Raw genomic sequence first — 17,544 nt, forward strand, 5'->3', positions numbered from 1 at the left:
AAATCCAGAGTTTTATCAGCCCTTCTTATAGCAATATTAAAATCTGTTCTGTAGACCAGTACTGCCCTTAGCCTTGACCAAAAAGCATATTTCTATAGATCCATGGCTAATAAAAGTGCTATTAACACGTGGCTTTGGAGTGTTCAACCTTAAATGAAGCATCTGTATGGGTGAACATTCCTCAAAGGTACTGGGAGCAACAAAGAAGGGACCAAAAGAAGAGACTGATAATGTGAAGGAGGTCTGGGACAGGCACTCACAGGGGCATAATGTAGCTATAGAACTCATTGTAGATTTATATGCCTGCATAGGGACTTTTCAAGACTGATCCTATTACTATTGAGTTGTAGAGAGTAGAAAGAGGACAGTGGTACCCCACTCTTTCTAGGCCAGTCAATACCACTTAAACAATGTATGAGAAGAGGAAGTCATTGCCTTTAGTAATTAGTCTGTTGATTATTTACTTGTCCTTTAGTAGACTACTTCCTACTCATGCCTACACGGTTAACATTGGTTAGACCCAGTGGGTCACAAGTCAATACAGAAGACAAGAAGTAGGATGGGGGTATAATAAGAGGGAAGAAGGTTAGTGGGAAGAGCGGGCAAGGGAATGAGTTTGACAAGAATGGATCATATAAACATGGGTGAGGATTTCTATGAGCAAATTAATTTAAAAACTTCTCTCAGCATGTTACCTATAAGAAAAAGAACAAAAAAAAACCTAACCACTGAGTCCTGGTATTTTTCATTCATCAGAACAAATAGTCACTAACTACATGTGGCATTGTTTGGACTTCAAATATAAGCATTGGATATCAATTATAGAGTTGATTCTCATGAGACATACATCCAAGTGGGTAAAATAAGAGATGGACATGATTAATTGTTCTCAATTAACTATATACAGTGGCAAGCTCTTCTGTAGAGAATTGGATAATTCCTTGCCAGGCAGACCTAAGATTCTGCTAAGGATTTGGAAGTTATTGACAGTTGATGACTAGGGAGTGGCAGCATATACATGCATGGGAAGAAGCCCGGTGAGAGTTCAGAGAAAATACAGCACTGGAAAGAAAACATTCATGAAATATTAACTGAGCTGTTTGTAGACAATGCCATACCTCTGAGGATGTAAATCGAAGAATATGCTCTGGAAGATGAGGATGTCTATGATCAAGCTATTTCACAGCTCCATTCATTTTAAGCAATGCAAATATAGCCAGTATAGTTGCCCTCAATATGACATTTCTTAGAGGTAATATCTATTAGTTTACCATTATAGACTTTCACCATACCCAAACACAAAACAAAACCTCAAGAGGATAAGTAATAGTAAAATATTTAGGAAGTGATGAGTTTTGCATACTTATTGTCTGTTTTAGATGTAATTTATTCACATTATACAGAATTTAATTTGCAACAAAAGCTTTGCTTAACCACTAGCTCAAAAAATTTCTGAAAATTTAACTTGTCAGTTCACATTGGTTCATGCAAACCCAGATTCTGCAGCTCCAAGGTACCATTAGTGCTGTGCTTCAACGCATAATTTATGAAATTAAGGTAAATAAAGAGCTTTCTTCATAGGAGAGATTTAAAGATTAAATAAGTTGCTTTGTAAAAGGTATTTTGCATGTAGCAAATTATAACCATTCAGCCAGTGTTATATTGCAACATTAGGTTTATTTTGTGTAGAAAATACATAGTAGGGGGCCCCAGGAGGGATTTGTGAGTGAGAGGAAGGTGTATAGAGTAGACTAGCCTGTGTAATCAAGTTGGTAGCTAGATCCTTCACTGAAATTGCCAGTATTCACCATGTGCATGGTTCCCAGGTAGCACCTGTTCACTGTTGCCTAGCTAATGAGGCACTTGCACACGTGAGGCTCCACGACAGGAAAGTTTGGCAAACGTCTGAACCTAGGTTGGATTATAGACCCTTCTACACTTCTGGCTCACTTTGGGTACCACAATGCTGCTCACATATCTGGCTCGTTTCCTCTGAGACTCAATGATAATTCTTTTTTTTTTTTTTTTTTTTTTTTTGAATTTTTTTTAAAAATTTATTTTACAAAACAAAGATAAATGTACAGATTTTAAACATTTTTTTGCTTAAAATTATACATTTTTGTCAGTACTTTTTTCAGATTTTAAAATAGTTTTTACATAAAACTATATGAATATATTTTTTAGTCAGTACTTGATCTTTTTAAAAGTTTGATTGTATGCATTGAAAACTTAATAGTTACAATGAGCATAAAGTACATGTAAAACAAAATGTAACATGGAAATAGTCAAAGTTTTCTTGTTTTGTAAATAATTTTTTGTGTTGTTTTCTTTATTTCTTGGACTTCATACAGTCTGTGAGTTGTTTCTGGGGGAGTGCAAGCCTCTGGGGTTAGCATCCCACTATCAGTGACTGAATATTATGTCTGTTCTTTTGTGACTATGTAAACTCACTCAGGATGATATTCTCTAGATGCAGCCATTTTCTTAAAAATTTGGTTAAGTCATTGTTTCTGGTGGCTGAGTAGTATTCCATTGTGTAAATGTACCACAATTTTTGTATCCATTCATCTTCTGAAGGACATCTGGGTTCTTTCCATCTTCTGGCTATTATAAATAGAGCTGCTATGAACATTGTGGTGCATATATCTTGGTTGTGTATTAAAGTGTCTCTGGGGTATATGCCCAGAAGTGGAATAGCTGGGTCTTCAGGTAGTACTATATCCAATTTTCTGAGGTATCACCAGACTGATTTCAAGAGTGGTTGTATTAGCTTGCAACCCCACCAACAGTGGAGAAGTGTTCCTCTTCCTCCACAGCCTCGCCAGCATCTGCTATCATCTGAGTTTTGGATCTTGACCAATCTGACTGGTGTGAGGTGGAATCTCAGGGTTGTTTTGAGTTGCATTGCCCTGATGGTTAAGGATGTCGAGCACTTCCTCAGATCTTTCTCGGCCATTCGGTGTTCCTCAACTGAGAAAGTTTTGTTTAGCTCTGTACCTGATTTTTTAATAGGGTTATTTGATTCTCTGGTGTCTAGCTTTTTGAGTTCCTTGTATACCTTGGATATTAGGCCTCTATCTGATGTGGTGTTGGTAAAGATCTTTTCCCATTCTGTTGGTTGCCCTTTTGTTTTCTTAACTATGTCCTTAGCCTTACAGAAACTTTGCAATGTCATTAAGTCCCATTTGTTAATCATTGACCTTAGAGCTTGAGCCATTGGTGTTTTGTTCAGGAAATTTTCTCCTGTGCCTATCTGTTCTAAGGTTTTCCTATTTTCTCATCTAATAGTTTCAGTGTATCTGGTTTAATGTGGAGATCTTTGATCCACTTACACTTGAGCATTGTACAAGGAAATAAGAAAGGGTCTATTTTCATTCTTTTGCATGCTGAGTGCCAGTTGGACCAGCACCATTTGTTGAATAGGCTGTTCTTTTTCCATTGAATGGTTACTGCTCCTTTGTCAAAAATCAGGTGACCATATACATGAGGGCTCATTTCTGGATTTTCTATTCTATTCCATTGATCCACATGCCTATTTCTGTACCAGTACCATGCAGTTTTCAGCACAATTGCCTTGTAATATAGCCTGAGGTCAGGGATAGTGATTCCCGCAGATTTTTTTTGTTGTTGAGGATGGATTTCGCTATTCTAGGTCTTTTGTTATTCCATATGAAATTGCACATTGATCTTTCCAATTCCATGAAGAACTGGGTTGAAATTTTGATGGGGATTGCATTGAATCTGTAGATTGCTTTTGGTAGGATGGACATTTTTAAGATGTTGATCTTTTTAATCCATGAGCATGGGAGATCTTTCCATTTTCTGAGATCCTCCTCAATTTCTTTCTGTAGAGGTTTGAAGTTCTTGTCGTACAGGTCCTTCATTTGCTTAGTTAGAGTCACACCAAGGTATTTCATAGTTTTTGTGACGATTGTGAAGGGTCCCTTTTCTCTAATTTCTTTCTCCACATGTTTGTCCTTTGAGTATAGGAAGGCTACTGATTTGTTTGAGTTAATTTTATATCCAGTCACTTTGCTGAACTTGTTTATCAGCTGTAGGAGTTCTCTGGTGGAATTTTTGGGGTTACTCAAGTACACTATCATGTCATTGGCAAAGAGTGATGCTTTTAACTCTTCCTTTCTGATTTGTATCCCTTTGATCTCCTTTTGCTGTTTAATTGCTCCAGCCAGGTCTTCCAGTACTATGTTGAATAGGTAGGGGGAGAGTGGGAAGCCTTGTCGAGTCCCTGATTTTAGTGGGATTGTTTGAATTTTCTAGCCATTAATTTTGATGTTAGCTGTTGGTTTGCTCTATATTGCTTTTATTATGTTTAAGTATGGACCTTAGATTCCTGTTCTTTCCAGGACTTTTAATATGAAGGGGTGTTGGATTTTGTCAAAAGCTTTCTCAGCATCTAGTGAGATGACCATGTGATTTTGATCTTTGAGTTTGTTTATATGGTGGATTACGTTGATGGATTTCCTTATATTAAACCATCCCTGCATCCCAGGGATGAAGCTTACTTGGTCATGATGAATGATTGTTTTGATGTGTTCTTGGATTCGGTTTGCAAGGATTTTGTTGAGTATTTTTGCATCAATGTTCATAAGTGATATTGGTCTGAAGTTCTCTTTCCTTGTAGACTCTTTTTGTGGTTTAGGTACGAGGGTTATTGTAGCCTACAAAATGAGTTAGGTAGTATTCCATCTGATTCTCTTTTGCAACAGTTTGGAGAGTATTGGTGTTATATTCCCAATAAATGTCTGATAAAATTCTGTACTGAACCTGTCTGGACCTGGGCTTTTTTTGGTTGGGAGGCTTTTGATAACTTATTCTATTTCTTTAGGTGTTATAGGGTTATTTAGATGGTTTACTTGGTCCTGGTTTAACTTTAGGATCTTGTATCTGTCTAGGAATTCATCCATTTCCTCCAGATTTTCTAATTTTGTGGAGTATAAGTTTTTGTAGTAGGATCTGATGATTTCTTGAATTTCCTCAGTTTCAGTTGTTATATTGGCACTTTCCTTTCTGATTTTGTTAATTTGGATACTCTCTCTTTGCCCTCTAGTTAGTCTGGCTAGGGGTTTATCAATCTTGTTAATTTTCTCAAAGAACCAACTCTTGGTATTGTTGATTTTTTCAATGGTTCTTTTGATTCGATTTGGTCTATTTCTGCCCTAATTTTGATTGTTTCTTGCTATCTATTCTTTTTGTGTATATCTGCTTCCTTTTGTTCTAGGGCTTTTAGCTGTGCTGTCAGGTTGCTGATGTAAGCTCTCTCCATTTTCTTTTTGGAAGCACTTAGGGCTATGAGTTTTCCTCTCAATGCTGCTTTCATTGCATCCCATAGGTTTGGGTATGGTGTGTTTTCATATTCGTTGAATTCTAGAAAATCCTTAATTTCTTTCTTTATTTCTTCTTTCACCCCACTATCGTTTAACAGAGCATTGTTTAGTTTCCATGTTTATGTTGCCTTTTTGTTGTCTTTGTTGTTTTTAAAAACCAGCCGTAGACCATGGTGATCTGACAGGATGCATGGGAGTATTTCAATCTTCTTATATCGATGGAGGCTCATTCTGTTTCCAATTATGTGGTCAATTTTTGAGAAGGTACCATGGGGTGGTGAGAAGAATGTGTATTCCTTTACTTTAGGATAATATGTTCTGTATATATCTATTAATTCTAGTTGGTTCAAAGTCTCTGCTAGTTTTGCAGTGTCCTTGTTCAGTTTCTGTTTCCCTGATCTTTCCATTGGTGAGAGTAGGGTATTAAAGTCTCCCACTATTATTGTGTGGGGTGAAATGTATTTTTTGAGCTTTAGTAGGGTTTCTTTTATTAATGTGGGTGCTTTTTTATTTGGAGCATATATGTTAAGGATTGAGAGTTCCTCCTGACAGATTTCCTCGGTAATGAGTAAAAAGTGTCCTTCCTTATCTTTTTTGATAACTTTTGTTTGGAAATTTACTTTATTCGATATTAGAATAGCCACTCCATCTTGCTTCTTGGAGCTGTTTGCTTGGAAGTTTTTTTCCCACCCCTTTTCTCTGAGATAGTGTCTGACTTTGTCTCTGAGATGAGTTTCCTGTATGCAGCAAAAGGCTGGATTTTGTGTATGTATCCAGTCTGATATCCTATGTCTCTTTATTGGGGAGTTGAGTCCATTTATGTAAATAGATATCAAGGAATAGTTGTTTCTGTTTCCTGCCATTATTGCTTTTGTGGGTTGAGTTGTGTCTGTGTCTTTTTCTACTTTTAGTTTTCTTGCTTAGGAGTGTTCTTGTTTTTACTAGGCTGTATTTTCCCTCATTGTATTGGGTTTTCCACCTATAATTCATTGTAGTGCTGGGTTTGTGGTCAGATATTGTGTAAATTTTGATTTGTCTTGAAATATCTTCATCTCTCCATCGATGGTGATTGATAGTTTTGCTGGGTATAGCAGCTTGGGCTGGCACTTGTACTCTCTTAGGGTGTGCATGATGTCTGTCCAGGCTCTTCTTGCTTTCATAGTCTCTGTTGAGAAATCGGGTGTGATTCTGATTGGCCTGCCTTTATATGTTACCTGACTTTTTTCCCTTACTGCTTTTAGTATTCTTTCTTTGCTTCGTGCACTTGGTGTTTTGACTATTATGTGTCGGGAGGTATTTCTTTTCTGGTCCAACCTATTTGGAGTTCTGAAGGCTTCTTTTATGCTCGTGTTCATCTCATTCTTGAGGGTAGGGAAGTTTTCTTCTACAATTTTGTTGAAGATATTTACTGTGCCTCTTAGTTGATACTCTTCTCCCTCTTCTATTCCTATTATCCTTAGGTTCAGTCTTCTCATTGTGTCCTGAATTTCCTGGACATTTTGGGTTAGGAGCTTTTTGTTTTTTGCATCTTCTCTGGCTGTTTTGTCTAAGTTTACAATGTTGTCTTCGGTTCCTGAGATTCTCTCTTCCATCTCTTGTAATCTATTGGAAATGCTTGCTTCTGTGACTCCTGATTTCTTTTTTAGGTGTTCTACTTCTAGGGTTATCTCTTTTATTGTTTCCTTTATTGTGTCAGTTTCCGTTTTAAATTCTCTCTTCCATTCCTTCATCTCTTTGGTTTGTTTTCCTGTAGTTCTTTGAGTTTTTTTGTTTCCTCTTTAAAAGCTTCTGAATCTTTTTGCTTTTCCTCCCATTTATGTTTAATTATCTCTATCAGCATCTTGAGTTATGATTTTAGGTCTGTGTCTCCCTTTTCTGGAGTGTTTGGAATTTCTATGTTTGCTGTTATGGGAGAGCTGGGTTCTGGTGTTGCTAGATTGTCTTGGTTTCCTTGGGATATACTCTTTCGCTTTCCTCTTGCCATTTTTTTGTCAGTGATATGTTCTCGCCTTTCCCTTGTATCTGGTCTGTGTCCCTGGATCTCCACTGGTCCAGGTGGCAGATGGTGTGAGCCCTGTTCTATGCCTCAGAGTCGCCGGATGGGAACAGAAGTTCCAATGTTCTGTTCCTGGTCTCTGGATCAGGCAGGGCAGGGCAGGGCAAGGCAGGGGGTGCACTTTCTGTGTGCACTCCGCAGAGATCTCTCTGCTCCCTGGCAGCCTAGGTCTCCCTCCCACCAGTTGCTCAGCCTCCAAGAGCCGCCGTTCCAGTTGGCAGATAAGACAGGCTCCGCTCTGCACCCTGAAGTCGCCACTGGGTGGAAACAGAAGTTCCAAAGTTCTGTTCCTAGTTGCTGGATCAGGCAGTGCAGGGCAGGGCAAGGCAGGGGGTGCACTTTCCGTGTGCACTCCGCAGAGATCTCTCTGCTCCCTGGCAGCCCAGGTCTCCCACCCACCAGTTGCTCCAATGATAATTCTTTACTCTTATTTCTTTTTCTTCTTTCTATTCCTTTTATCCCAGTAAACATTTACTCAAGGGACATGCTGGTGTTCATGTAGGAAATGCTCTAAGTGTGGTACAAGACTTAACACACATTGTTATTATAAAAATCAAATAAAATAGATGTTAATATCACATAATTTTCTAAATATAAAAATTAATCAAAATATCAAATCCCTGTCAGGGACTGAGCTAGACTCTGTACTTAGATGTGACTGACATTTTCACGCCCATCTACTAAAAGCCACATTGTCTGTTATCACATTGTCTGTAATTACGGATTATGGGGTTATGGGGAATATTTAGGTCACTCTCTTATGGTTTGTAATTTTAAAATATTTTTACAGTAAAAAGCACTTGACTCTTTTAATTGCGTTCAGCTCAATCTTGAATTAAAACAATTCCTCTGAATTCTGTGATAGTTAGTGGAAGGGGAACACAATGGTGCGTTCATTCAACAAGCTTTTTTTCCATTGTCTCATCCCTGCACTGAACATGCAGCAGAATAAGAGGGGTAGCCCAAGAGCCCCTTAGTTCAATTATAAAAAGCAATATGGGGAAATCTGAAGAGGGCAGACAGACCAAGTAGATGAATTGTGAAAGTGGTCACAGTAAGAAGACTGCCAACTTGACTGCTCCATTATTTGGGGAAATGTTTTTACTGTGAATAAGAAAAACTATCCAGAGGGGTCTGGAAGTATCCAAAACAAACATAAAATTAACAAAGTGGGTATGGTGATGGCTGTGGAAACAGAAATAGAAAGATAAAGAGAAAGAGAATACAACATATAGAAAGGGGGAAACAACAAAGATAGAGATAAAGTTAGTGAATGTGAGATGGAGAGAGAGAAGCTGAGTGAGAGAATGTAGGGGTGAACAAGTTCTTTGCACCATAAGGAGGACAAGTATTCCAGAGAGGGGACCTGGATGTTCACAGAGACTTTGGAAAGAGAGGCACCTGAAACATGGAGGGAACCTGGAGGCCAGCATGGGCTTTCATACGCTAATAGGCACTACAGTTAAACACAGGTCCCTTCTGCCAGAGGTAGACTTTTTTTTTGTTGTTTTGGCAGATAGGAAGCAGTTTCACAAGTTCCGGAGGAAGACAGGCTCTTATCTAAGCTTCAGAACCCTTCAAAGTTCAATCCTGAGCCCATTTCTAAATATATAGACTACCTGAGTCCTAAGAATGAGGGACATTCACAGGAGAAAAAAACATACATAAAGGGAAATTATGAGTAAACATTTTAATTCTGTGAGTAATTCTCAAAGTGTAAATGTGAAATATTTAGCAAGTAGAATGCTCTTTGTTAAAATCAATTTACATTCCAAACACATCCCAAAATCTCTAATTCCCTGCCCAGTTGCCCTCTCTCAGTCTCTTTCTCCAATCTTTCCCCCTCCCCTTGAGTGTGTGGGGCCTCCTCTGGAAACGCCCCCCTCCCCCCCCACCATTACTTCTCTGCAGGATTAGGCATATCCTCTCTCACTTCAGCCAGACAAGGCAGTTCTATGTGCCTGGGGGGGGGGGGTTGGCACTTAGTCCAGGCTGTGTATGCTCTTTTCTGTCTCAGTCTCTGAGAGCTATCAAGGGATCAGGTTAGTTGACTTTGTTGGTTTTCCTGTGAAGTTCCTATCCCCTAAAGGGTCGTCCAATATTTGACTGTGGGTATCAGCATCTGTTCCAGTCAGCCTTTGAGCAGAGCCTCTCAGAGGACAGTTATGCTACATTCTTCTCTGCAAGCAGAGCAGAGTATCATTAATAGTATCTAGAATTTGTGCTAGGCCATGGGATGTTTCTCAAGTTGGGCAGGTTATTGTTCGGCTATTCCTTCATTCTCTGTTCCATCTTTGTCCAGGCATTGCTTTTAGACAGGACTAAATTTGGGTCAAAAGTTTTTGTGGGTGGCCGATGTCCTTATCTCTCCACTGTGGATCTTTCTTGAATACAGGAGGTGACCTCTTCAGGTTTCATGTCCCTACTGTTAGTCATTTTGGCTAAGGTCACCAAGATTGACTCCTGGTAGCTTCCCATATCCCAGGTCTCTGTGGCTTACTAGAGATTCTCCTCACCCCCCTGCCTCCCATATCCCACCCGCTAAAGCTGCATATTGTCACTCATTCTAGATTTATCTTTTTAAGGGTAGAAGAAAGAGTGAATATTAAACTTGTAAAAATTCTAAACTGGAAATCAATGAAGGAGATGTAGCCAGAACACAAATGATGTAAGGTTGTTGGTCTAAGGGCCTACCTCACTTGGTTTGCAGAGAGAAACAGAGGTAGAGGAATTAGTGATGTCACATTTTTCATGCATAGACAAAACGGAAACTTCACGTTGCCATCCCTATTCTGTAGCTTTGAAAATCATCTTAAATTTTGTGTACATAAGTTATGACTGTATATGTGTATGTGTACCATGTGCATGCAGTGCTGGGGGTGGGGTGGAGGCAAACGAGAGCATTAGATTCCCTGTAATTGCAGTGTGGGTGCTTGGAACCAAATCCTGGTTCTCAGAAAAAAACAAGTGATCTTAGTCACCTTGTAATCTCTCCAACCTAACTATCCCAAAGTTAACAGAGGGGAAATGGGAATTTTTCTTCCTGAGTGTTGGTTACTATGAAGTGTACTTTTGATGACAATAGCATAGTCATTATTGAATGAGCAATTGTTTGGCTGTTTAAGGATTTGCATTCACATGTTTCTTCTACCAAGCAGGCATGGGCATATGTATGGGGAATGTGTTCAAAGGAAAAGGGGCTGAGAGTCTGATGTTTCAGGGAGTGTCAGCTGATGAGAACACAGTCTACCACTGGCAATGCTGATATTAGAGAAAGCTGAAGATCAGAAATCTTTGCTAAAGGTCAAAATTCTTCACTAAGTATTTGCAGAAGGAAGTCTGGGATCTGTTTTTCCATGAGTCATGCTTAGGTAAAAGTTGTGCTTAAGTAGCAAGCTGTAAGGACATTAGTACTTCCTCAGATTTTTCTGCATGGAAAAAAATAAGTCCAGCCCAGTGACAATAAATGGGGAGGTTGCCAGCAGTGACATTCAAAGCAAGCAGTGATGATGTGTGTCATTAAGCTTTCCTAACACAGATGCCCTGCCCTGAAGGCACACCTCTCTTCATCCCTCTGCCTAAAGTGTACCAGCCCATAGCACACTGGGTCCAATTACACTTCCTTTATAACACCATTCCTAATAACTTTAGCCTATACAAATCTCTTTTAATTTCTGCCTTTCAATAGAATGAACGGAAAATTGACTGTAAGAAAGCCAGGAGAAAACATTGTACTTGTATTTTTCCTAATTGTTCTGTCTTCATGACAAGAGAACACATTATTTCCAAAAAAAAAAAAAAAAACAATACATCTTTTCTTTATTTCGACCCCTAAGGATGGTTAATATATGTAGGCAAGGCTGGAAAAATAAAGACCTACTTAGTTAACATTGTCAGGTCTTCTCCAAGACTGTACAGGTAGAGACAGGGTTCTTTCCTTGTCCTCAATATGCTGACACTCTCTTGGGAAATGAGATATTTAAATAAAATGAGCAGAGCCCTGCTAGAGAATATATTGGCACCCTTTATTTTATCAAAGGGAACATGAGAAAACATCATGTATTTGCTGAAGTCTATGAGCCTGAGTCCAGAATAGAGACTTAAAATTAGACAATGATAGGAAAGTAAGGTATTGTCAGGTCATAACAAGTTGCATGTGCCTAATTTGGAATAAGGACAGATTGTCTTAAGAAGCCATCCTTAGAATGACATATGATCTTTTATAAATCAAGGTAGTAATATAAAAGCCACAGGAGTCTGAGAAGTGCTAAAGAGGAGAGAACTATTGTTCTGGAGCCTTGAATGGACTCAGAATGGCATCCCAACTTGGAGCCTGTTCAGGACTGACTTGTTTCTTGAAATGTAGTTGCCCAGATATACAGAAAAACATTGACTTCAAACCCATGGCAGAATTCAGAGTGTATTCAACTTGGGCTACTGCAGTGTCCAATGCTCCATACATCTACAATTGGAGTTGCTGCATGCCCAAACCCTCCCCTCCAGAGGCATGGCTGGCCTTAGTTAGCTTTATCCCATATAAAAAAGGAGATAAAGAGCCAATCTAAAATGGCTTCAAATTCTCAGCATTAAATATGGGACCTCTGGTTTCAGTTCAGGTGAATAATATGGAAAAAATTACTAGTGTGAGTATGAAGAGAATGTGAATTCCTGAAGACTGAGAATAGAATGGCAGGTGTTAGCTGTAAATGATCTTGCCATTATCACTTGTATATGAATGTTAGGAAGGATATTTGGATGTGAATGATTAAAGAATATGAAATCAAATTGATAAAATTAAAATTTAAACAGTGTAAACCAGTGTACTCATTTCAAGTAAGTAGTAGTTTTAAAAAGTTCTCTCTCTCTCTCTCTCTCTCTCTCTCTCTCTCTCTCTCTCTCTCTGTGTGTGTGTGTGTGTGTGTGTGTGTGTGTGTGTGTGTGTGTGTACAAGAATATTGTATAGCCTTAAAACAAATATAATATAGGACAGTTCCATAACCCTAGCAGTTTTTTATCTTTTTTTCTAATAAATCTAACTTGTTTCTCAGCCTAGAGACTGCCGACATGATAAAATCGCTATATCTGTTCCCAACTTCAGGATGTGGGAATAATTCAGTTACTATTTCCATTGGTTTTCTTGGCACCATATAACTGTTTCCAACCTATAAAAAGTTCAAAGCATTTCATTATGATATTGTATATACTTGCCTCCTAGCTTATGCCATTGACCTTTTGCTTAGCTTTCTTTGTTTCATGACTGTCTAAATTTTATTGACATTTTTATTTGTTTTTTATTCTACAGCTACCAGTAGTTTGATGATACCAAGTTTTATTTTGATTTTCTACCTTTCTCTTCTGAATTTCTTTACATTCTGTTATAACTATTCTTATTAGTGCTAATATTCTCATATTCTTACTTGTATTTTTCTTTGCATTTGCTTCTCAATCATTTAAATGCCTTCTACTATGAAGTACACGCTTGAGATTTCCCCAGCATTTTAAAAGTTGGTATTGTCGCATAGTCTGGCTTGATCCAAATTCTTGATTCCTTTGCTTCTGTCTTCCAAGTCCTGAGTGTACAAGCCTACACTGCTTCAGCTGGCTAAGGTTTTCACATTTTATGTTGGATTTTATTGTCATCATTTTACAGAGTTGCAGAAACTTTGTAATTTTGATGTAGGTTACATGATGAATATTAATTCAGTTACCAACATACTTTTTATTTCCTTTTCCTTATTTTTTTTAACATATTTAAGATTTACCTAACATAATGTTTGCTATATACATTGAGAGTGGAAAAGAAACACTACAATTAAGCTCATCAATACATCCAGCATCTAACCAATACTCTTCTTTGCCATGGCTTTTGATGAATAACAGTTTAATTTTTCATTGTTTTCCTGAATGATTGGTACAGTTTGAATATTATCTTTCCAAGAAAAATTTTACATCATCAAGGTCATGAACATCTTTTGTCCTTTTCTAAAATTGTAATTTAAGTTTAGAATGCATTCTGTTTATTTATGGGGTACATAACAATATTTTATTTATTTATATTGATTTTATGTACTGAGGAGAAATCTTATTTCTTCCTTAATTATTTAACAGGCATTGCTGTAGAATCATCAAGAATTGACATTTTCTTTAGATGAAAGTTTTTTAAATTAACTTCATACTTTAACAGACATGAGGTTTTAAGGATTTCTAGTTTCCCTTCTGTCAGTTTCATTAACTTGCATATTTCTAAAATAATTTCCTCTTTTTTTAATTTTAATTTTTAAAATATATTGGGATGTTATTTCTTGTAATAATTTCTCTTCAAATTAAGGTGGGTAGAACTTGGGTTTGTATTTGAAATGTAAAGTCAGAAAAAATCTAGCAATGCATGGCAGATGCTATAGTGAAAGGGTAACGGAGTAGGAAAGACAGAGCATAAGAATCTTTTTCTTAAAGTGGCAAGAGTACACTGAACCTCAGTTTCTTGTGTTCTCTTTTCCTCCAGGCTAAGACTGCTAATTCAGTCTTTAATCACAGCCTCCTACACAGATTTCTGAGTCTTTTAAGTCCATCCTTTTCAGGTCAGGAACTACATTCTCAGATGTAGAACAGTGGTCAGCAGGTAAAAGATGTTTCATGTGTTTATTGTGTACGCTGTCAGTTAAGGATATGCCCAACAGGAAAGGCTGCATCACAGCTTTAAATAACAGCTCCAAAATGACTAAGCATTATGTAAGAAATGAAAACTCTCTAGACCTTATTGCAATCATCTGTAAAATCATACATGTGGTGGCATATGCTAATAATGCCAGCTCCTGGGAGACAGAAAATTGTAAGTCAGCAGCCCACCTGAGTGACATAAGAAGACCTATCTCAAAACAAAGCAAAAGAAACAAAAGTCATGTTTAAGTGCACTACAAAGCAAGTATTCAGTATTTTTAACTGCTATTGCTATTAATAATAAATATGATGTGAATGCCATCCTCAGACAAACATACTAATTAAAAGGCATGGCCATTTAATGATATTGTATTTCTGGCCTATAAAAGCATCTGTACCCATGTTGAAATGAAGTTGAAAAAAATGAGAAATTACTGTACTATACATGCTAGCATGTGGAGGGCAGAGTTAATCCAACCTCCTGCAAATGAAAGTTAAGCATCTTAGGTCTGCTCAGCAGGCAGGCATCAGGAATGGCAGCCTCCCTCTGTCCTGACACTGGTGGGATTGTTCAAGTAATGAACAAAGATGGTGCTGTCATAAGAGGCAGACCTCCGGATTTTATCTTTTTCATCAGATATGGGCATTATCTACTGCTTCTCTTTCCTCCTGCTTAGTCACTAAGGGTAATAGGCTCCCTGCACAGCAGGACTGTGTGTATGTCAGTGCTGCTGTCCCTAGATTAATCTGGTTCCAGTGCATTCCAGCAATGCATTCTTTTATCTGTGACTGCTTTACAAAACTATTTGCTATGTTTGGAAGAGTCTTGAGCAGTGGGTGTATATGTTAAACCTGACTCTTGCTGAGATAAACACTGATTGTGCATCCTCAAGACTTTAGAGAGCATTCTTCAAGTGGATAGCAGTATCTTACTCAAAAATATTAATAGAACAATTTAACATTTCTTTACATATGGAGAAAACTTTTTACCTTATCTTCCAACATTTTGTGACATGCTTTCCATAATAGCATGAATGATAATCATTTGATACAAGTAGAGGTTATAGGTTATGACTACATTTTTCACATAGGCCCATAATGAAATACAGAGTTTGATATGATATAATATAACTAAAGTCCCAACTACAAGTAATGGCACTATTAACCTTTCTCCAGACCCTCAATTATTCTATTAGCAATATAGTAGATATCTAGTCAGTATCCACTGTCTCTTTGACTCACAATGGTAGAGTAATAATGTACCCAGGTAGGAGCACTATTTGCTTTATATTTTTCTGAAGTGTGGCCAAGTGGCCCATTGTAGATCATGTGATATGTTTGGAAGACAATTTTAAAGGCTATAGACTCAACATATTCACTCAGTTTTCTCTCCCTTTCTTACCATGTTTTGCCTTTAATATAGACATGGAAATGCCTATAATCCAGTCTAGAAATTATGTAGATATATTGAGATCAAGGAGTAGTAAATATTTGAAGCAAAAAAAAAAAAAAGGATAGAAGAAACGACAAAGAAGAGCCTAGTATCTTTACAAAATTATGAAATTGTGCCCTTCAGTGTGATATCGTCTGTACTGAGCTGCACTAATCTATAGTTAATGGGCTAGTTGCTCACTGTACACTGGAGTAACAAGTGATTCAGAGCACTGTTCTCTCAGAACCTACATACTTTCATCTCCTTATCAATCAGTCAAACTCCTGTTTGTTCAGATCTCTGGTCAGGTATGCTTACATCATTCCTGAAACTCTCAGAGTAATATAAACTTCCTTCCTCTGAGCTTCAGTACTTTCCTACAAACAGCTCCTTATTACTTATATTCTACTGAGTGACTGTGTCTTTATTTTTTTTCTCAAGGCCTGTAAGAACAAAGACTATAATTCATTACCTGGCCTGCTGCTGAGTAGGTGTGCAGTATCACTTTATATAGTGCATTTCTTTGCCTGTATGTTGGCACACATCTGAATCACTATATTTTCTATATATTTTAAAATTTCATGGCCAAATATTTAAATGTTAACATTTCCATAGTTACATAATAAACCGTGTGAATACGTATGTATGTATGTATGTATGTATGTATGTATGTATGAATATATATGTATTGTAAAATGTATGTGAAGTATTTGTGTGGGGGGGTGTGTGTATGCATGTGTGTGTGTTTGTGTGCAGGTGTCTATCTCTTGCAAATGCTTGTGTAGACCAAAGTCAAACTTAGGTGTCCTTCTACAGGAGCCTTCTACCTTGATTTTCTGAGACAGAATCTCTCATAAGAAACTAGAACTCATCTATTATTAGACTTAATATTTTGCGATTAATCTCTTGCTCATCTTTACCTCCCATCTTCACCTTTCCAAAATCAAGGAGCAAATGTCAACCCAGGAACTTAGACAGTTCCATTTAAACCAATGGGTCTTCTTCAACATCTGGGAAAGAAATCAGGGGCAAGACAGTGTCTAGCTTAGATTGCTGGCTTTTAACACTAGAAAGATGATGCTGGCATTAATTGAAATTGAGGATAGAGAAAAAAGAAGAAAGGGTCTCTATAATTGGAAGGAAAAGGACAAATGATGAGTAATAATATTGGGAGCAAGTGTCAGGGACATCACCTATTCATGTTGGTCCATCCATGGGGGGGTAATGATATCAAACAACTACTAGTCATGTGGCATGTTCTAGGTATTCCCTTTCTTTAATTAATTTTTTTTTACAGTGCAGTGGCTATCTCCCTCACAGTCTGCCCCCTGACAGTTTCTTATTCTATTTCTCCCCCATCTCCAAAAGAATGTCCCATTCCCTAGCCCCCACTCCACCCCACCATACCTCCCCACTCCATGGGGCCTCAAGTCTCTCAAGGATTTTCTCTCACTAATGGCAGACCAGGCAGTCTTCTGCTACATATGTGTTGGATGACCTCTTCAGGTGCTCCCCTTGAGCCTCATAAGATAGCATGATAATGTATCATACTTCTAATCTTCTCATTTATGGACAAGGAAATAGTAGCTACTAGTAGTCAATTCAAAGTCACATATGAAGTGGAAGTTTCTGAATATGTCACGTGATGCAAATTCACATGATATTTTGCTAAGGCAAGACCCATGGGAGGATACATGATGTTTGGAGAGAGTATAAATAGCAATCAGCAGACAGTGCTAGCACACTTGCATAGCTAGCCTTACATGCTTCTGCAATGCTTCCTTGTTCTCATGTCTTCCTCATCCCCGATCGTCACTTCCTTGAGAGAAGCATGGTAGAGAACTTCTCCTAGTGCCTTGGTTGGTTCTGGTCACTCCTACTGACTCATGGCAATTTGGAGGAGGCCTGGTTCATACTGAAACATGCCATTGCTGCTGATTTGTGTTTAGTATCCTGACACTACTGAACTGTATGGCTGATATCCAAACAGAGATTAAAATTGCCCCCAAAGAACTATTTTTAAACTGGTCCATATCCCCCTGCTCTTTTCTCCT

Source organism: Micromys minutus (assembly GCF_963924665.1).
Source record: "Micromys minutus genome assembly, chromosome: 24".
Classification (NCBI taxonomy): Eukaryota; Metazoa; Chordata; class Mammalia; order Rodentia; family Muridae; genus Micromys; species Micromys minutus.